The following is a 23,098-nucleotide window of genomic DNA, read 5'->3' on the forward strand; positions in this document are numbered from 1 at the left end:
GCATAATGAATAAACTCGCCTAACTCTCATATCAGCCCTGGGGGAAGTTTCTGTTGTTTTCTTCAGTGTTTTTGAATGAAACATCTTAGACTTTGATAGGTTAAGTAATCATCCCAGCAAGCAGCAACACTGGAGTTTGAGCCCCCCTCTTAGCCACTCCTCCCCTTGAGAACTATGAGAAATTAAAATCACCCATGTGCACTAGGTGGCACTAGTAGTAAAGAACCTGCCTGCCCGTGCAGGAGACATAAGAGACATCGGTTCAATCCCTGGGTCGGGAAGATCCCCTGGAGAAGGAAATGGCAACCCACTCCAGTACTCTTGTCTGGAAAATCCCATGGACCAAGGAGCCTATATAGTCCATGGGGTTGCAAAGAGTCAGACAGGACTGAAGTGACTTAGCACACACGTGCACCTAATGAGTTTTAGCCTCCAGAGCCAAATATTCAAAACTCCAAGCTGGGCCCAACCTAACATTCTAAACAGAGCATTGTATTCTGCCTCACAGGACTTCCCTGATGGTCCAGCAGTTAAGACTCTACAGGTCTTCCCCGGTGGTCCAATGATTAAGACTGCACTTGCAGTGCAGGGTCATGGGTTTGATCCTTGTTTGGGGAGCTGAGATCTCACATGCTGCATGGCATAGCCAAAAAGATTTCTGTCTCATGTTCTGACTTTCAACCAAACAAACTGTGGTGGTGCCTCTTCTCTGATTTTGCTCACTCTGCTTTCTTCCTCTCCAGTGAACCAGTGAAGTTGCTCAGTCGTGTCCGACTCTTTGTGATCCCATGGACTGTAGCCTACCAGGCTCCTCCGTCCATGGAATTTTCCAGGCAAGAGTACTGGAGTGAGTTGCCATTTCATTCTCCAGGGGATCTTCCCAACCCGAGGATCGAACCCAGGTCTCCCACATTACAGGCAGACGCTTTGCTGTCTGAGCTACCAGGGAATCCCTCTTTCTCTTAACTGATTGAAATTCTTTCCATACATCTAGGCTCAAGTCAAATGCCACATCTCCCCGAAGCCCTCTGATGATGGTTCTCTTGTTCACGTAGTTGTACATCACAACTTTCTTCTTTCTACATTTCTTACAGCAGAGGCCACATCTGTTTGACTTTTGTCTTTTCCGTGATGTTGTATGGACACTCTCAACCCCCAAAATCTATTTACCAAAAACACAGATGCCTCATGCCACAATGGGGTAATATATTCTACTGAAGGTCACTTAAGTCATGTCTGACTCTTTGCAACCCCATGGAGTATAGCCCGCCAACCTCCTCTGTCCGTGGAGTTCTCCAGGCAGGGATACTGAAGTGAGTTGCCATTTCCTTCTCCAAGGGATCTTCCAGACCCAGGGATTGAACCTGAGTGTCCCACATTGCAGGCAAATTCTTTACCATCTGAGCCACCAGGGAAGCCCCAATATATTCTAAGTGGGGAATATTTCCAAACATGGACATCTTAATCCATGAAAATAGAGTTTGATGCTGAACATGAAGCTCAGTTTAGGAAAGAGAAGGACTAGGTGTCTCATTGGTTACATAAAAATCACCAATCCACTTAACCAGCACAATCTAGAAAATCAGTCCAGCCAGGGGTTCAGTTGTTTGACATTTGTGGACAGAACAGCAAATATAGATTGAATTTCCTCTGCTTTTTATGGTGTTATTTTGCTGTTATATAAAATGCCCTTAGACATTGAAGGTGCTCTACAAATATGAACCTGCTATTTCTTTCAGGAACACGTAATCGAGTCAGAGTGTGGTATGGAGAATGAGAAAGGGAGGATGTATTGAAAACAGATACACATCTCATGATATTTTACATCCTCATAAATAAGAATGCACTTTAAAGCCATATGTGTAACGTCATCTTACATGTAACAGCAGAGTTCAGTGTATTGGATCAGGAGGAGGACTTGGGAAACTTACCCTTTCTTGTGACTCCGTTTGTAATTTTGGACTGCTGACTCACTGGGTAAGCACTGTGATCTCAATGACCAAATGGGACAGGCGTATCTTAAAAACAAGATATTTTAAAATAAAATAAATTATACATATATGTATATATGGGCTTCCCTGGTGGCTCAGGTGGTAAAGAATTTGCCTGTAATGCAGGAGACCTGGGTTCCATTCCTGGATCTGGAAGATCCCCTGAAGAAGGGAATGGCAACCCATTCCAGTATTCTTGCCTGGAGGATTCCATGGACTAAGGAGCCTGGTGGGCTACAGTCCATGGAATCGCAGAGTCAAACACAACTGAGCGACTAACACTTTTGAAAGTTATGACCAACCTAGATAGCATATTGAAAAGCAGAGACATTACATTGCCAACAAAGGTCCGTCTAGTCAAGGCTGTGGTTTTTCCAGTGGTCATATATGGATGTGAGAGTTGGACTGTGAAGAAAGCTGAGTGCTGAAGAATTGATGCTATTGAACTGTGGTGTTGTAGAAGACTCTTGAGAGTCCCTTGGACTGCAAGGAGATCCAACCAGTCCATCCTAAAGGAGATCAGTCCTGGGTGTTCATTGGAAGGACTGATGCTGAAGCTGAAACTCCAATACTTTGGCCACCTCATGCGAAGAGTTGACTCATTGGAAAAGACTCTGATGCTGGGAGGGACTGGGGGCAGGAGGAGAAGGGGACGACAGAGGATGAGATGGCTGGATAGCATCACCAACTCGATGGACGTGAGTTTGAATGAACTCCGGGAGTTGGTGATGGACAGGGAGGCCTGGCGTGCTGCGATTCATGGGGTCACAGAGTCGGACGCGACTGAGCAACTGAACTGAACTGATAAAACATTTATGAAACAACCTTAAGTTTTTATCATCTGAAATATCATAAGAAGCCAAATGCAGTTTCCCCCCCCCCGCCCCCCGCCGTGAGGTATTGCTTGGCATAATTAATCAATTAATTAACTGATTAATTGTTTAATTAAATTACCCGTCTGTTTAATCCAATCTACCTACCCCTGCCTTTTCTCACTTTTTCAGGAGCTTTTCATTGCCTGTTGCCTCCCTGCGTCTCCCTCAAAGCCCAAACAACAGACTGATGGGGATTTGAGAGGAAGGATAGGCACTAGGCCCCCCGAGAAGGCACCCTAGATCCTGCCTAGATGAACGATGAAATCAGTGATAAGGACTTTTATGAACCACATTACTATTTGTACTGCCAGCGCTATTTTAGAAAATTACATTTTCTAGTAGATCAAAAATATGCATTTACACATGTCTTAGCGGAGGTCTTATACTTTAGATCAGGAAACCATGATGGCCAGTCATTTTCAATCCTGACACACCTCTGAATCAACTCAAAGGTCTTAATTAAACCAAAGTAGTCTTGCCTGAAGCACAAATGCTGACATATCATTAATACACCTTGAAATTGTTTTTCCTCAGCCCTGGGCTTGAATAAAAAGCTTTAGCATCTGCTTCTGAAGCTAGATCCAAACCTGGGTCTCTAGACTGTCATCTTTGGGGACTTTTAATAAAGGTCCATGAAGGAAGGTATCTATTGAGAAATTGATTTTTGAAATATGGGGTTAAACTCAGTTAAACAGGTTTTTTCCCACTTTTTTTTTTTTTCCTGCTAAATTTCTCTGAGTCATTAACATGCTATACCAGGCATTGTGAATCTCCGAAGAGAGAATATAGCATGTATGTTCCCAAAGTTATTTGACCAGGGAATCCCCACGCCTCTTTTTTTTTTTAAGGGCATCTGTAAGACTCATTTCTATGGAGCACATTTTGGAGAATACTTATGAGAATTATAAACCCCGTAAAACATAAAATCCTCATATAAATCATGTGTATAAATAAATCCTTTCTGTAGAAATGTGAACAGTAAACATATCTCTTGTATGGGAGAAGGAGACATCCATGGATGAAAACTCTGGGCACCCATGATCTTTAGGAGGCCGAGTTGAAACATGAGCCAAGAGAAAGCCAAGTAAAGAGATCCTGACTTTCCTAACAGTACAAGAGAGAAGACAGGACATCAGGTTCAGTTGCTAATTGAATCATAATTAACATGGATTTAATTATAGTAAGCATAAGGTCAGACAGATTTGATCATGAAGACCAGAAGACTGTAATCTGTTTTTACAGTACCAGGGTGGAACCAGACCTTTTAATTCTCATCTTTCTTGCAGAAATTAACTACCATTCATTTTCCATTGAAATTCCACGTGATGACAGCTCTAGGATGTGCACCTTCAGTGTCTACTTAACATTCGTTGCTATTGAGACAGATGCCTTATGGGGCTCTTTTTGTGTCTGCAGATGTGACTGGTCAGAGTGACTGGTCAGGGTGACTGTTCTGAGAGGTTGCTGGAGCCGTGACAACTCAGTATGAAAGGAAGATGAGCTCTCATCTGCAGCTTCTCCAACTGCTAATCTAGTGATTTCACACTTTTCAATTCCCTCTAAGTAACGAGCTAACTACTTAAATGTTCCTTTTGAAAATAGGTTCATTTATTGGCTTAATAGCTTAGGGTGCATTGTGTGCAAATTCAGCCCTGAGGGCCCAATCAGAAGATGACAAATGTCTGGCTTGGCCACTGCAGGAATTGATTGAAGGAGCCTCCTGCAAGCTTCTTGGTACTCTGCCGAACAGGAATTAAAATGCAAACAAGACATTGTCCCTAGCTTTAGCGATACCGCTGAGAGGTTTTCCACCTGCTAAAGTGGAAGGAACTGAGGCCAGTTCAAAGGAACATCTTGGCTTAAAAAAATAAACAAAAAATAATAAAGGTTTTCAAATGGATGTTATTTTGAAACAGAGCTATATGTTTCCAAATATGGCAACTTTGCAGGGATTCGAATAAAAATTGTGCAGTGCGAATTTTACCTTGCCTGTCTGGTAAGGTAACACTGGGCAAGGCTACTCAAGGTCCTTCTTTCTCTGCAAAAATTGGGAGTAGGATTGGATTGTCTGGAAAGTGTCTCTGGCTACAGAGACTGTGTGATGCAAGCTGTAGGGAGTGACCTTCCTTCTCCTCCTGGCTCCTGTTGAGACCAGAGAAAGTGGAGCTTCATGCCTCCAGCTGAAGCAGGGCACCAGAGACCTCACCTGCCTCTTCTACCACTTATTCCATCTCCTCTATGATCATGAACTCTGTTTAGCTTCTCAATTCAATCTGATCCATACTGTTTGAGTGGACCATAGCACAGAGAAAGAAAAAGTCAGTCTCAAGTTCAGAAACTACTCAAATTGATTTCCAAAGAAAAATCATAGCAATAGAGAGTGAAGGAGATTGTATTATCACTAGTAACTGAAAAATACAAGAGTTTCCTTCAGGTACAGCTGTATCCAGGTGCTAAAATGGCTTTGACAACATTTTCTTACAGCTCCTTTGTCTTCTGGTTTGGCTTTATTCTCAAGCAGGTTCTCCCTTCATAGGAGTAAAATGGCTACCAGTAGCTCAAGACTTCTATTCCAGTATAGCAACCCCAACAAAAATAATTTCTTCCTAAGTCCCAAGATTCATTTAACATTTGTCAAACAAGTGGTAGGAGATATAGCCATGGGCAAACAGGTGAAGCCTCTGCCCATGCTGGTTGGAACCTCACTAGAGGAACTTGGGTGGAGTGTGTGTCCCTGCCAATTCCTGTGTTCAGGGGGTTGGGTCTCCTCTCTAGCCGGGTTAGGTCTGGATGACTCCTGTTGCCATCCAGCAAAGTTGATGTTTCAGAGGAGTCCTCCCTTGTCCCCACAATCTCACTGTCTAAATGATGCTTTCTGTTTCTCTCCTCATGAGGCTCATTATCAACTCCAGTTTCGGAAGTACTGACAATGATAGTAAATGTTTATTGAATGGCTTTGCATGTATTAACTCATGCAGTCCTGTAACTATAAGGGTTAATTTTGAATCCATACTGGATTCTGCTTCTGTGACTTTAATTCTTATTCTGCTACCTTTGTTATTATTTATTATTGTTGTTCAGTCCCTCAGTCATGTCCACCTCTTTGTGACCCCATGGACTGCAGCACACCAGGCTTCCCCGTCCTTCACCATCTCCCAGAATTTGCTCAGACTTAGTCCACTGAGTCCTTGATACCATCCAACAGTCTCATCCTCTGTTTCCCCTTGTTATTATAGGCATACATAATGGTCTGCCTTGGCGGGCCCTGCCCACCCCTCTCTGCCTGACCCTTGAGTTAGGGTGCCTTTGTTTGGCTCACAGGGAGATAGCCTGACCCTGCCCAACTGTGAAGGGCTGTAAGGAAGTGAAACTAACACATCCCCCTGCCTGAGACTTGCCATTCTGGGAGATATTTGCAAGAATTAAATAGTCTTTTTACTTTGTTTCCTCACCTGTCCCCATCTCTGATCCATAAAAGAACCTTGCTTCCAGGCCCTGACAAGATGGCTCTTTTGAGGCACTAGCCTACTATCTTCTCGGTCAGCTGGCTTTCTGCATAAAGTTGTCTTCCTTGCCTCAACACCTTGTCTCACGAGCAGAGTGAGCTCGGACCCAGTAACGGTCCTCACCACAACCCAGAGGTTACGTGCTCTTTGTGATGACCACGTAAGGATGAGTGAACAGGGGTACCGAGAGGCAGGGAATGTTGCCGCGGTGCCCAGTGAGGCTGGTTCCTCATTGAGGATAAGCCGGCAGTTATTACTCTTTTCCTCCCATCTGATTCCTTTCCTATAGCAAGGGGACAAGGTGACCTAAAGAGAGTTCAGGGGAAAAAGAGTGTCATCCTTTCTAAGCAGCAACCCCTTGAGGTGTATTTCACCTCATGTAATAGGTATGTTTCTGAAACATGTTTGAAACTCTCCCTTCTACAAATCAATTCCTTTTATAGTCTTTGACAAAACACCCAATGTATCGTAGACTCTGCCTTTAATGGAATTTTCTTTCTTTTTTTTTTTAATGGAATTTTCTTGAATTGATGATAACTTGAACGAATTAGGCACTGTTTGGAGCTTGGGAGTCTTTTTATGAGATGGTGGTTTTTGTTACAATGGGTGCTTGTTAAAAATGGGTTCTCACCTATAAGCCATCTAGCTCATCCTAATTGATAAGTTGACTCCATCTTTATGACTATTGCGCCTCTGTTCTTGCAGAATTGGCCACCTTCTGATTTACTCAAAGTGAATAGCATGGCTTTGTACCACTTTTGCGGATTTTTAAATATCTTTTCTGCAGCTCAGAAACATACCAGCTACTTTCTAGCCTCTCTGTAAAGGTCACTTGTATTCTTGTGATGCTTCTAGTAGAATAAGTTCAGTTCAGTCGCTCAGTCATGTCCGACTCCTTGTGACCCCATGAATTGCAGCATGCCAGGTCTCCCTGTCCATTACCATCTCCAAGAGTTCACTCAAACTCACGTCAGTCGAGTCGGTGATGCCATCCAGCCATCTCATCCTCTGTCATCCCCTTTTCCTCCTGCCCCCAATTCCTCCCAGCATAAGAGTCTTTTCCAATGAGTCAACTCTTCACATATGGTGACCAAAGTACTGGAGTTTCAGCTTTAGCATCATTCCTTCCAAAGAACACCCAGGGGTGATCTCCTTTAGAATGGACTGGTTGGATCTCCTTGCAGTCCAAGGGACTCTCAAGAGTCTTCTACACCACCACAGATCAAAAGCATCAATTCTTTGGCGCTCAGCTTTCTTCACAGTCCAACTCTCACATCCATACATGACCACTGGAAAAACCATATCCTTGACTAGACAGACCTTTGTTAGCAAGGTAATGTCTCTGCTTTTCAATATGCTATCTAGGTCAATATGCTATGGTTATAACTTTTCTTCCAAGGAGTAAGCGTCTTTTAATTTCATGGCTGCAGTCGCCATCTGTAGTGATTTTGGAGCCCCAAAAAATAAAGTCTGACACTGTTTCCACTGTTTCCCCATCTGTTTCCCATGAAGTGATGGGACCAGATGCCATGATCTTAGTTTTCTGAATGTTGAGCTTTAAGCCAACTTTTTCACTCTCCTCTTTCACTTTCATCAAGAGGCTTTTGAGTTCCTCTTCACTTTCTGCCATAAGGGTGGTGTCATCTGCATATCTTAGGTTATTGATATTTCTCCCGGCAATCTTGATTCCAGCTTATGCTTCTCCCAGCCCAGCATTTCTCATGATGTACTCTGCATATAAGTTAAATAAGCATGGTGACAATATACAACCTTGACGTACTCCTTTTCCTATTTGGAACCAGTCTGTTGTTGCATGTCCAGTTCTAACTGTTGCTTCCTGACCTGCATATAGGTTTCTCAAGAGGCAGGTCAGGTGGTCTGGTATTCCCATCTCTTTCAGAATTTTCCACAGTTTATTGTGATCCACACAGTCAAAGGCTTTGGCATAGTCAATAAAGCAGAAATAGATGTTTTTCTGGAACTCTCGTGGTTTTTCAATGATCCAGTGGATGTTGGCAATTTGATCTCTGGTTCCTCTACTGCTTCTAAAACCCTCAGTGATCAATGCAAAGAAATAGAGGAAAATAACAGAATGGGAAAGACTAAAGATCTCTTAAAGAAAATTAGAGATACCAAGGGAACATTTCATGCAAAGATGGGCTCGATAAAGGACAGAAATGGTATGGACCTAACAGAAGCAGAAGATGTTAAGAAGAAGTGGCAAGAATACACAGAAGAACTGTACAAAAAAGATTTCATGACCCAGATAATCACGAAGGTGTGATCACTCACATTCACCTAGAGCCAGACATCCTGCCTGGAATGTGAAGTCAGGTGGGCCTTAGGAAGCATCACTATGAACAAAGCTAGTGGAGGTGATGGAATTCCAGATGAGCTATTTCAAATTCTAAAAGATGACGCTGTGAAAGTGCTGTACTCAATATGTCAGCAAATTTGGAAAACTCACCAGTGACCACAGGACTGGAAAAGGTCAGTTTTCATTCCAGTGCCAAAGAATGCTCAAACTACCACACAATTGGACTCATCTCACATGCTAGTAAAGTAATGCTCAAAATTCTAGTAGCATAAACTTGAACTAAAGATTAATCCCTGTAATTCTATTCCTGACTAAGTTTGGTGAGCCCAGGTGACAACATTGTCTTTAGGTGGCCAATTACTGAGCCTCTCAACTAGGTAATGATAGAAAATGGAAGCAACCTAGATGTCCATCAGCAGACGAATGGATAAGAAAGCTGTGGTACATATACACAATGGAGTATTACTCAGCCATTAAAAGAATACATTTGAATCAGTTCTAATGAGGTGGATGAAACTGGAGCCCATTATACAGAGTGAAGCAAGCCAGAAAGAAAAACACCAATACAGTATACTAATGCATATATATGGAATTTAGAAAGATGGTAACGATAACCCTGTTTGCGAGACAACAAAAGAGACACAGATGTATAGAACTGTCTTTTGGACTCTGTGGGAGAAGGTGAGGGTGGGATGATTTGAGAGAATAGCATTGGAACATGTATATTATCATATGTGAAACAGATTGCCAGTCCAGGTTCAATGCATGAGACAGTGCTCAGGGCTGGTGCACTGGGATGACCCAGAGGGATGGGATGGAGAGCAGGGTTCAGAATGGGGAACACTTGTACACCCATGGCTGATTCATGTCAATGTATGGCAAAACCACCACAATATTATAAAGTAATTAGCCTCCAATTAAATTAAAAAAAGAAAGAAAAATGAGGGGAAGTAATTGTTAGATGCCCACTGGCTTTGACTTACTCTTTGAAATATTGATTCTGACAACTGGTTTTTGTATGTTATTGACACAGCAGAGCCTTCAAATGTGCAGTAAGTCAGTCTGCAAATGTGAGGTGTAACCCACATGAGTAATCATCTTATACCAGATACATTAAAATAATTTTGTCTTTCCTAAGTGAAAGTGAAAGTGTTAGTCACTCAGTCATGTCTGACTCTTTGTGACCTCATGGATTGTAGCCTACCAGGCTCCTCTGTCCATGGAATTCTCCAGGCAAGAATACTGGAGTAGGTTGTCATTTCCCCTTCCAGGGGATCTTCCCGACCCAGGGATCAAACCCAGGTCTCCTGCGTTGCAGGCAGATTCTTTACCATCTGAGCCACCAGGAAAGCCCCTGTCCTTCCTAAAACCTTTAGAAAAGGCAGACAAAGGTTTTTGAGAAGAACTTATGTTTGTCAATTGATTAGGAAAATGAAAGATCTATCCACTCTCCCTTTAAAGGAGTTGATGTTTCTTGGCGCTTTGGAAACAGAAGACAAAATGCCTTTGACCGTCAGGTCATCAATTTCAGAGGCTGTTGTTTTCTGGGTAGTTAGAGTTCAAGATTTGTTATGTTTGACAGTCATTTGTAGCTTCCTTCTGAGTAGAATAGATTTTCAAATTACAAATCACCAGGCAAGCATCAAACTGAATGCAAAAATCAATGACCCATCACAGTTACAAGCATGTTGATGGCCATGGCATGGTGAGTAGACCATCGCAGACAACGACATGCTTGAAGAGGAACAGACAAGGGCGGCTTTGTTTACCCACTTCTTATCTCTGCCTTCTGCTCCACCACCCTGACCTGCCATAGAAATGTGTCAGTGAATTTAAGTCAAGTAATAATCTGTGACTAATCTATATGCAGCTTCTAAGCCATTTCCTTCACTTCATTTTAGCAGAGGCTTCTGCTTTCCACAAATGCCCTCCATTCACAGACTCCCTCCTGCCATCCTAATTTACATACGGGCTCATCCTTCCAACAGCTTCTTATAACCCTGAAGCTCTGTTGGCAAGAAAATGGAACTCTATTTTTTAAGATCTTCAACTGGAAGCCTGTGGCTGCTCAACAGGAAAAGCCAAGCTTCTTTTATTATTACTTGTAACAACCACTTCTGTTTCTGTTTTGGAACCAAACTTGGGTCTCCCCACCTGAGCAGTAAAGCCAGTCTACTGACCCTGGGTTGTGGTGAAGGACAACTGCACCTAGCAAGGAGTTCAGGACAGAGAGTCCTCAAAAAGGCTGAATTCTCTGATGGGCTTCAGCAAAGCATTTTTAAAAACAAAGTGAGGGAGCAGGGTCTTGGGGTGTGTGAGCAGCTTGTGCGCAGTTCTCTGATTGGTTGATAGTGAGATAACAGGGCTGTGTCACAGGAGTTAACATTATTTATCCTGAGGCACCAGCAGGTCTGGGGGCTACATGCTCATGATCATCAAGTAGTTAATTTCTTCTGTTGGTGGTGGTTTTAGCATCAATAAAGCAATTCAGGATGTGTGCATCATATACTGTTGTCTAGGTCCTTCAGAGAAGACCTACAGCAGAGAATGTTGGGGAGGGGTCTGTCCCGGGGACGCCCTGTAGGGTCCTGTGCTGTTTCTGGGGACACGTTCTACTTGTAGGCACTGTGGTAGCATTTTTGAACCTTGTCTCATAGATTCTCTGGAGGCGTCTGTTTGGTCAACATGGTTTCTCCCATTCGATAGATAGATAAGGAGACGGAGCTTCCAAGGAATTAAGTAACTTGTCCAAAGTGGTTTAAGACCAGGTGTGTACTCTCAACAACAGCACAAAAATCAGAGACTCATAGTTTTCACCTGGAGATGAGTGTCCCTTTCAAAAGGACTCCCTCTTTATAAAAGCTCATTTTAAAACTTGTTTTAGAATACTTTTAGAGTTAAGCAAGTTGTAAAGATAGGACAGAGAATTCCTTTATATCTTGAACCCAGTTTCCCCTGCTGTTAACATCCTGTGTTAGCTTGATACATTTACATAGTATGATACACTTATCATAGCGAATGAACCAGTATGGGCACATTATTATTCACTGATTTTTCATAACTTATTTTTATTTCTTGAGTGTTTGCCTAATATCTTTTTTCTGTCTCAGCATCCCACCCCAAATACCACATTTCATTTAGTTATCACGTCTCCTAAGGCTCTTCTAGACTATGACAGTTTCTCAGACTTCCCTTGTTTTTGATGACCTTGACAGTTTTTGAGGAGTTGTGAGCAGATATTTTTCAGAATGTCCGTTAATATGGATTTATCTGATGGTCTTCTCTGGGATCTCAAGACTGCTGCACAAACAACATGATCGCTTCACCAGGAAAACTTGAATTAGCTTTAAATTGTCAGAGCCTAGGCACACAGATGAGGACAGGAATTCTCTGCTACTTCAGGGTCAGTTTCAAATGAGTCATTTAGGCAAAGTATGTATATTTACCAGGTGGCTCAGTGGTAAAGTATCTGCCTGCTAAGCAGGAGATGCAGGTTCGATCCCTGGGTTGGGAAGATCCCCTGGAAAAGGAAACAGCAAACCACTTCAGTATTCTTTCCTGGGACATTCCATAGACAGAGGAGCCTGGTGGACGACAGTCCATAGGATCGCAAAGAATTGGACACGAATTTAGCAACTAAACCATCACCACCACATATATATGTACAGCAAGGACAGCTACATTCATCTGGATGAGCCAACAGAAGGACACATTTCATAAGAAATCTTCCACCCCAGAAATCTCTCTCATACCCACACACAATGCACCAGATATTTATAAGAAAGTTAGAAGTTTACAGACTAATGAGGTGAGTGAAGCCATGATTTCAATTAATGATAAAATTGTCATTGTAAATGACATGTTTGTGGCCAACAAAAACAGATGTCCATGTAACAATTTGGAGCCATCCAATGCATAAAGCAATTTGTAGATAATCTGCTAAGCAGATATAGTATCAAAATGTATTCATTGTCAATTAGATGTACATCCAGGCTGTTTGTCTAATTGACCAGTTAATTTCCAGGCTGTCTCAGGAGCTACTAGACATGGTTTACAATAGAGCCCTTGGTACTGCACCTCAGAGTGACCTAACGTTGATAAACAAAGGAACAGATTCCCTGCTTGTTCAAAGTACAGAGAGTTCAGGGTGCTGCGTTCTGTATGCAGAATCAGGTGCTTCAACAAGCTGTTGTTGACTCAGTCTGAATCGATAATGCAGTAGTGCCATAATGTATCATCCCATTTGAATGCCTGGCAACTGAAACTATTGTTAAAAAAAGACATCTTTCACCAAGATTGGAGACAGAGAAGAAAAACCTTTTCTGTGAAGCTTTTTATGATGGATGTTCTACAAAACAGAACTGATATTGGCCATTTGAGTGAATGACAAGGTTTCTCCCTTTCTCCCCCAGCTCCTGCCTTCCAGGAGCTTCCATCTCAACTCCTGGTGTTCAATTGAAAGTTCTTCTTAATATCAGCTACATTCATTGTCTCCCACTTTGATAACTGCAAAGAAAAAGAACAATTTCCACTCCACCCTCCAGAAAAAGAACAATCCGGGCTTCCCAGGCTTTCCAGTGGTTAAGAGTCTGCCTTGCATGTAGGAGACACAGGTTCAACCCCTGGTCTGGAAAGATCCCACATGCTGTGGAGCAACTAAGCCCCTGGGCCACAACTACTGAGCCCAAGTCCTAGAACCCGTGCTCCACAATAAGAGAAGCCGCCGCAGTGAGAAGCCCGCACACCACAACCACAGAGTAGCCTCCACTCGCTGCCACTAGAGAAAGGCCCACATGCAATAGCGAAGACTCAGTGCAACCACAAATAATAAAATTAATTAAAAAATTTAAAAAACAATTCCAATTTCTTTCTGAAAGACTATCCATTAGAATAAATAGACAAGATATATTACAAAAGGGATAGGATCCTCTGAAGCAGCAGTCAAGGTGATTTTTCTAAGCATCCCACTGATGGCATAGGCTCCTGTTTGCGGTTCTCTGCCGCTTCTCCCAGCTGCCCTTGGCTCCAGGTGTAGCCATGATCCTGGAATGCAGCCAGAGAAAGAGTTGGAAGAGATAGGAGGTCTCTGATTGTTGAGCAGCACACAGGCTTTCTCCTCCACTAAAGGGCTCTAAATATTCTTCATGGTGCTTGGTTTTGAAGCCCCTTGTCATCTGGAAGCCTGCATCGCATCAGAAGTTGGAAGCAGTCTGTTATTGATTGCAGCTGCGTCCTTGTTTGGCAGAGGAAGAAGGTGTAGAAAGCAAATGTAGTCCCATTTGGCAAGGACACCTTCCAGGTGAACAACAGTCAGGAAAGATGTCTAGAGGCACAGTTAAGAGCTGCAGAGACAGAACTGACAGGCCCCAGGGTAGATAATAAGTGCCTTGTCTTTTAAAGGGAACCTCCCTCTCAGAAGTGCATGCATGCCTGCTCAGTCACTTCAGTCCTGTCCAACTCTTTGTGACCCCATGGACTATAGCCTGCCAGGCTCTTCTGTTCATGGGATCCTCCAGGCAACAATACTGGAGTCGGTTTGCCATGCCCCCCTCCAGGGGATCTTTCCAACCCAAGCATTGAACCCGTGTCTCTTGCATCTCTTGCATTGGTGGGTGGGTTCTTTACCACTAGCACCACCTGGGAGCCACCCCCCCCCACCCCGCCCAGAAGTACTGGGAACAGAAACCAGCTTCCCCTGTACCCTTGGCTTACCAGGACCTAGGACAAATTTGTGCATTTGTGTGTGTGTGAATGTGAATGTATCACAAGCCCTCAACAAGCTTGTCTCACCTCCACATGCACTGGCATTTCGAAGGCTCAGTGTATTTCACACTTATCATCAAATGCCATCTCGCTTGATGTAGAGAAAACAAATAGTAATTGAGTTCCTCCTCCTGCCTCCATCTCTGAACTGGACCTACAGACAGGTATTTGGGGATTCGCCTCAGAGGTGTTCATCACTCAGAAAAACCCCTAAAAATTCCTGATATGATGCTCTGCCTTTTTCCTGAGACACATATTTGAATTTTTTCCTTCAAAGTATGAGTTATTTATCTGCTGAGTGAACCTAACTGCCAGCCCAGCAAGCACGTGATAGTGGAGTTTTGTTGTAGAAGGACAGCAACTCTTAAGATAGAATCAAGACTCGATTCCTTTGTTGGAAACAAGAAGTCCTGAAATGTATACTGTTTGCTGGATTGGAAATGGCAACGTAGATAGAGTCAAGAGGACTTCAGGTTAAATGTGGATGATTACACGTAAATGTGTATCTTCTCTCCTGCTTGAAGAGTCACTGAGACCGAGGAAGGAAATTTATAAAGTGGAAACTAATGAGAGCCAAGAGAACAAAACAAGAGGCAATAGGAGGCAAAAAATGGTAACAGTTACTTGGGAAATGGGAGTGGATGAAGGAGCAATGACCGAGCAAAGTAGAGGGAGTTATGTGCTGGGCGCCTGCTGATGCAGGTACCGCATGAGTTAGATGGCCAGCATCCTCGGAAGCAGGAGAGAGGCGAGGACTGAGTGCAGGCGGGGACTGGCCGTGGGAGACATTGTACTATGCATCCGGATTCCCAGGTCTTTTTCCAGTCCTCAAAGCCAGGTGTTTTCTCCCCCCACCTGCCCCAAAACACACACATACATATGCATCCATATTCACATGAAAGTTTATTTCTTGGAAAAACTTAAACTCAGGATCAGAACCTGTGATGGAACTGAACCACAAAATGGAACCATATATAGCAGAAAAAGTGGGTGAGGGTGAGGCTGAAAATGGGGGTGGGGAACGAAGTGAAAGCCTGCAGAACTGCAGGGCCCAGTCCTCACATCTCCACAGACTGGCGGATAGCCAAGTAAGAGATGCAAGGATTTGCCAGCAAAGAACCTAAACAGCTATAGAGAAGAGACTTGCAGCTATTGGTACTTAAAGATCCTGAAACGTTGACGTTCAGTTCACTGCTCAGTCACCCTATGGTAAAGACTGCCAGTCAACAAGCCCCACTTACTCACACAAAATTGAAATTTTAGTACCTCCTCCAAATATTGCCTGATATTTGAGGAAAATCTTCAGTATGAAAGACTGAGGCCAAAATAACAAACAGAAGAAAGGAACTGGGATGAGAGTGACGTGAGTGGAAAAAGAAATGCTGGAAGGAAATACACACATTGACCTCAGGGAGATGTAATGATATATTGCTCCCCTGCTTTGGGAGGGGAACAATCAGTGGAAAAAAAGAACATGGTTGCTAAAATTAAAAATTTAAATCAAAGTTTTGAAAATAAAATTGAGGAAATAGTCTAGAAGACAATAAGAAGACAATACAAAGAAAATTCAAGAAAAATATAAGAAAATTAGAACTCCAGTATTAAAAATTTTCAACATGTAGAAATTCCAGAAGAAAAGGGAGAAATTAAGCAGTAATACCAAAAATTTGCCTAGCACTGAACAAACATCAACTACCAGATTAAATTGGCTCATTCAATGCCTAACACAGTGAATAAAAGAAAAGCTACACCAAATACAGTAGGATAATATTTCAGATATCAGATATACAGAGAAGATCCTAAAATCAGAATGAAGTTGGGCCAGAAGACAACAAAAGGATATCATAAACATTCTTGAGGAAGCATATCTTCACCTTCACATTCCAAGTCCTTCTAGGTCTTGATCAAATGAGAGAGTAGCATTAAAAATATTTTCAGATATGCAAGGACTCAGAAATTTTACCTCTCAGGCTCTGTTACGTAGAGAGGTACTGGAAGATATGCTCTTACTAAACAAGGTAGTAAAAGAGGAAAGCTCAAAATGTGAAATCAAGAAACAGACCATTGAGTATAAAGATGAGATGAAGAGAGGTCCCCATAATGTCAAGAGAGCTGGCCAAGAAGACAACTGCACAGATTTGGGCAGGAAGATGAGGGGTCTGGGAAAGGGATGGAGCTCACCAAACCTGCATGCGTGCTAAGTCACTTTGGTCATGTCCAACTCTCTATGACCCTATGGACTATAGCCTTCCAGGCTCCTCTGTCCATGGGGATTCTCCAGGCAAGAATACTGGAGTGGGTTGCCATGATCTCCTCCAGGGTATCTTCCTGGCCCAGGGATTGAACCCATGTGTCTTATATCTCCTGGATTGGCAGATGGGTTCTTTACCACTAGCACCACCTGGGAAGTTCCTGATAAACCCTCATGCAAACCAAGTGTGCAATCAAATGCATTTGACGTTGTGGAGAATTGTGTGTATGTGTGTGTCTGTTCGGAGAGGGGTGTAGGGAAGAGTTACTGATTGATACATAAGAAAATTAATTTTTAAAAAAGACAACATAAACTCCAGGAAAAACAAAAAGTTATATAAGAAAGGAAACTTTGCTTAACAGAGAACAATATGCTTGTAGTCATAACATATAAACACACAGTCTGACTTAACCAAAAAATGTGGACAGAAATACTTTGAAGGACAGACATATAAGTGAAACTTCGTGTGTTAGTGTCTGCGAGGACTGCAGGTGACCTTTATCTACAGGAATGTAAGTAGTCAGTGTCTCAAATTGATGCATGAAAAGATAAATCAATACATATTGAAATTAAGGAGGTATAGTCTAGAAATCGGAGAAGGCAATGGCACCCCACTCCAGTACTCTTGCCTGGAAAATCCCATGGATGGAGGAGCCTGGTGGGCTGCAGTCCACGGGGTCGCTAAGAATCAGACACAACTGAGCGACTTCACTTTCACTTCTCACTTTCTTGCATTGGAGAAGGAAATGGCAACCCACTCCAGTGTTCTTGCCTGGAGAATCCCAGGAACCGGGGAGCCTGGTGGGCTACCGTCTGTGGGGTCGCACAGAGTCGGACACGACCGAAGTGACTTAGCAGCAGCAGCAGCAGCAGTCTAGAAATAACAGCTGAGTGAATCAAAAGTAGTTGCTATTGAGAAGCAGAACAGCTATTTTCTTTTATAAGCCCTTTTCTACAATTTGGCTTTTCAACAATATTTATATATTGCTTTGATAAAAATCAAAATTCATTAAAAAATTAAGAGCATGGATAAAAAATGTATTGAATAGGTCTGGGCTTCCCTGGTGGCTCAGTGATAAAGAATCTGCCTGCAAAGCAAGAGTTGTAGTGGCCGCAAGTTCCATCCCTGGGTCAGGGAAGATCCGCTGAAAGAGGAAACCAACCCACTCCAGTATTCTTGCGTGGGCAATCCCATGGACTGAGGAGCCTGGTGGGCTACAGTACATGGGGTTGCAGAGTTGGACATGACTAAAGTGACTGAGCATGCACGCAAGCATTGAATAGGCCCATGCAATTGATAACTGGTTCTTATCTACAACATAGAAGTCTGGAAGAAATTAAAAAGTAGAATATGCTATATTAAAAAAAAGTGTCACTTAAACTATTTAGTCATATTTTGGCAAATTTTATTGGGGCCAGAAGCAGAGAGTATGTTATAATGACTCTTTTACATTTGGAAATTCTTGAAGGTCTCTGATTATATCTCAGTAATGTCAAAGATTTATTGAACTAAATCCAAACTAACAAAGCAAACAAATTATGAAGAGATTTTTTGGCATCAGCAAGAATTCCTTCATTTTTTGAAGTGTTTGTGAGGATTCTTTAAATAGCAGCCTCCTCTGGTACACTGAAGTGTTAGTAGATATCAACCTCTAGCAAAGAATCTAGGGAAGATCAAAAGAAGAGATACTTAAATCTAAAGAGCTCGAAGTTGCTACTGGTCCTTGATTTCTAAGAAGATAAGATAAATCAGCGCTGGCACTGCAGTGTGAGTTCACAGGAAGAGACTTCTTCACCAAAGTCTGACATCTGTGCTGCTGTGAGGAGAGACCCACTGCTTTATTAAGCAGAGTGCATATTTACAGCTGTTGAGTGTAGTGACCAAACAGGTGAACTCTTCTCAGCTTGACTTGGAAACTGCTGAGATTAAGAAACTTCCAAACCGCTGAAAACATTTTTTTTTTTAAAGAAAGAAAAATCAGTCCCCTTGAACAGTGCTAAAGGTGAAATTTATGTCACTTTTGAAAATTTTCTGACCCTTCTTGTTGCAAAAGTAATGTAACTTGAGAGAGTTGCCTTAACTGGCAGGAGAGTAGCAACCTGTGCTGTCTTGAGGGAGTAACATAAAGGGTAGGTCATCTTGCAGCCTCATTAGGCCAGGCTCGCTAAGACTGGGTCCCCAGGGCTCTGTACGAATGGATGACAACAACCAGCCCCTTTTCTCTCACTTGAGCCTGAAAATTCATCCCCAAGTAATAAGAACACAGAGCCAGCTAAAGAGCAAAGCTGAGAACAGCTCCCTGGCAGTGCATTTTTATCTTCTTTGTAGAAAGACATCATCTGCTGGACCATCGGTACCTCCAGCGCATCCAGATGTCTACTGGAGGCATTCTCGGTCACCACCCCACCCCAACCCCCCACCTGCAGGTGAGGCTGATGCATCCAGTTTCCTCAGAGTGTTTGGGAAAAAGAACAAGAAAATTGAAGCAGGCAGCCTCTTTTGTTGACATTCCAGAACATAAGGACATTTCAGTCTTTAAGGCATCTCACCAGGGAGAGAAGATTCCAGTGTAGCAGGAGGGAGGCCGTCAGTGTTCTGCAGCAGATTTAGATTTATGCAAGGCCAGTGAGGAACATCTGCTGCCTCTGTCAGTCCTGAAAGGACATGGGAGCCCTGAGCAGCAGCTGGGCAGCCTCTTAATACAGGGAACTTAGAAGGAGGCCTAGCATTTTTTCCCTATGAACCTGGGCACCCCACCCTTCCCCCGCTTCCCTTGTTAATTTCAAAGGCCCTCATGGATGCCCAAGCCAGCAGCCAAAGGTTGCCGAGAAACTTCAGCAAAAGAAGAGCTTGAATGATTCAGGATGATGATTCCTTCTCCTTTGACTGCTGGGTGTTAATAACAGTCACTGCTTCATGGGGTTGTTGTGAGGATTAAAGGAGTTATTAATTAAATGGAAGATGATTATAAGAATGTGTGACCCAATGAATGTTCAGTTCAGTTCAGTTCAGTCGCTCAGTCACGTCCGACTCTTTGCGACCCCATGAATTGCAGCACGCCAGGCCTCCCTGTCCATCACCATCTCCCAGAGTTCACTCAAACTCATGTCCATCGAGACGGTGATGCCATCCAGCCATTTCATTCTCTGTCGTCCCTTTCTCCTCCTGCCCCCAATCCCTCCCAGCATCAGAGTCTTTTCCAATGAGTCAACTCTTCGCATGAGGTGGCCAAAGTACTGAAGTTTCAGCTTTAGCATCATTCTTTCCAAAGAACACCCAGGGCTGATCTCCTTTAGAATGGACTGGTTGGATCTCCTTGCAGTCCAAGGGACTCTCAAGAGTCTTCTCCAACACCACAGTTCAAAAGCATCAATTCTTCGGTGCTCAGCTTTCTTCACAGTCCAACTCACATCCATACATGACCACTGGAAAAACCATAGCCTTGACTAGACAGACCTTTGTTGGCAAAGTGATGTCTCTGCTTTTCAATATGCTATCTAGGTTGGTCATAACTTTTCTTCCAAGGAGTAAGCATTCAATGAGTGTTAGCCATCTTTAATAATAGTAGTCCTGGTAGTATTTGAAAGATCAATGAGAGTGTGAGAGATGAAATTGTACTTTGTCTAAGGAGGCAGTTGGGTGACTGGATGACTGGATATTATCTGACTGAAGTGTATTTTTGTTTTTATTTTCATTACTCTAGGAGGTGGGTCAAAAAGGATCTTGCTGCAATTTATGTCAGAGTGTTTTGCCCTAGTTTTCCTCTAAAAGTTTTATAGTGTCTGGCCATATGTAATAAGGTCCTTCATCCATTTTGAAATTATTTTTGTGTATAGTGTTAGGAAGTGTTCTAATTTCATTCTTTTATATGTAGCTGTCCAGTTTTCCCAGCACCTCTTATTGAAGAGGCTGTTTTTTCTCCATTGTATAGTTTTACCTCTTGTGGCAAATATAAGCTATCCATAGGTGTGTGAGTTTATCTGAGAGATTTCTATCCTGTTCCATTGATCTATAGTTCTATGTTTATGCTGGTACCATAAATGTCTTGATCACTGTAACTTTGTAGTATAGTCTTAAGCCAAGGAGCTTGATTCCTCCAGCTCTGTTTTTCTTTCTGAAGAGTGGTTTGGCTAATCGGAATCTTTTGTGTTTTCATACAAATTGTAAAATTGAAAAACAATTATTTATTTTGTTCTTGTCTGTGCTGAGTTTTCATTGCTACATGGGCTTTTCTCCTGTTTTGGAGAGCAGGGCTGCTCTTCATTGCAGTGCTCAGGCTTCTCATTGTGGTGGCTTCTCCTGTGGTGGAGCACGGGCTTTAGGGCACATGGGCTTTGGTAGTTGCAACTCGGGCTCAGTAGTTGCAGCTCCCAGGCTCTAGGGCTCAGGCTCGGCAGTTATGGTGCACAGGATTAGTTGCTTCTTGGCATGTGGGATCTTCTCGGATCAGGCATTGAACCTGTGTCTCCTGCATTGGCAGGTGGATTCTGTACCACTGAGCCACCAGGGAAGCCCTAAATTTTTTTGTCCTAGTTCTGTGAAAAATGCCATTGGTAATTTGATAGGGATTGTACTGAATCTATAGATTACTTTGGGTAGCATAGTCATTTTCACAGTATTGATTGTTCCATTGAAGTCAAGGGTCACAGATCTGAATGAAGATTTCTGCACTGAAGGAAATGGTTCAACAGAGACCTGCCAATGAAGCCTAGCAAGGTTATAGAAACTGGACCCATCAGAAGTTGGGTATTGAATACAGATTTAATTGAGTGTCAGAGAATAAATGTTATTAACTTATTTATTTTTGAATATTTTGGAGACTTTGGGTGAAAGCCTTCTTGAATAGTTGAGAATATTGAGGGGCAAGGTTAGATCAACTTTTCCTAAGGACATGCCTCCCAAGAAAGTAGGAGGCCCTCAGAAAGCCTTTGTACTTTATTACATGCCATGTTCTCTTATGAAAAGAAGGCTAAGATAAAAACTATATGATAATCTCAATAGATGCAGAAAAAGCCTTTTAACAAAATTCAGCACCTGTTTATGATTAAAACTTCAAAAAATGGGCATAGAAGGAACCTACCTCAACATAGTAAAGGCCATATATGATAAGCCTACAGCAAACATTATTCTTAATGGTGAAAAACTGAAAGCATTCCCCTAAGATCAGGAACAAGACAAGGGTGTCCACTTTCACCACTGTTATTCAACACAGCTCTGGAAGTCTTAGCTACAGCAATCAGAGAAGAAAAAGAAATAAAAGGAATCTAGATCGGAAAAGAAGAAGTAAAGCTCTCACTGTTAGCAGATGACATGATACTGTACATAAAAAACCCTAACGATACTATCAGAAAATTACTCGAGCTAATCAGTGATTTCAGCAAAGTCACAGGATGCAAAGTCAATGCATAGAAATCACTTGCATTTCTATATACTAACAATGAAAAGTCAGAAAGAGAAATGAAGGAATCAATCCCATTCACCATTGCAACAAAAAGAATAAAATGTCTAGGAATAAACTTACCTAAAGAGTTAGACATGACTGAGCGACTGAACTGAAGGAGACAAAAGAACTGTACACAGAAAATTCAATCAAATGTGACATAAACAGATGGAGAGATATTCCATGTTCCTGGCTAGGAAGAATCAATCTTGTGAAAATGACTGTACTACCAAACACAATCTACAGATTCAATGTGATCCCTATCAAATTACCAATGGCATTTTTCACAGAACTAGGACAAAAATTTCACAATTCATATGGAAACACAAAAAACCCTGAATAGCCAAAGCAGTCTTGAGAAAGAAGAATGGAGCTGGAGGTATCACCCTTCCTGACTTCAGATTATACTACAAAGCTACAGTCATCAAGACAGTGTGGTACTGGCACAAAAACAGAAATATAGGCCAATGGAACAAGACAGAAAGCCGAGAAATAAACCCATGCACCTACAGGTACCTTATTTTTGACAAAGGAGGCAAGAATATACAATGGGGCAAAGACAGCCTCTTCAATAAATGGTGCTGGGGAAACTGGACAGCTCAATTTTCAGTTCAGTTCAGTCGTTCAGTCATGTCTGACTCTTTGCAACCCCATGGACTGCAGCACGCCAGGCCTCCCTGTCCATCACCAACTCCCAGAGTTTACTCAAACTCATGTCCATTGAGTCAGTGATGCCATCCAACCATCTCATCCTCTGTCATCCCCTTCTCCTCCAGCCTTCAATCTTTCCCAGCATCAGGGTCTTTTCAAATGAGTCAGTTCTTCGTATCAGGTGGCCAAAGTATTGGAGTTTCAGCTTCAGCATCAGGCCTTCCAATAAATATTCAGGAGATTCCTTTAGGATGGACTGAATGGATCTCCTTGCAGTTCAAGGGACTCTCAAGAGTCTTCTCC

Source organism: Bos taurus, chromosome 14 (assembly GCF_002263795.3).
Source record: "Bos taurus isolate L1 Dominette 01449 registration number 42190680 breed Hereford chromosome 14, ARS-UCD2.0, whole genome shotgun sequence".
In the NCBI taxonomy this organism is placed as follows: domain Eukaryota; kingdom Metazoa; phylum Chordata; class Mammalia; order Artiodactyla; family Bovidae; genus Bos; species Bos taurus.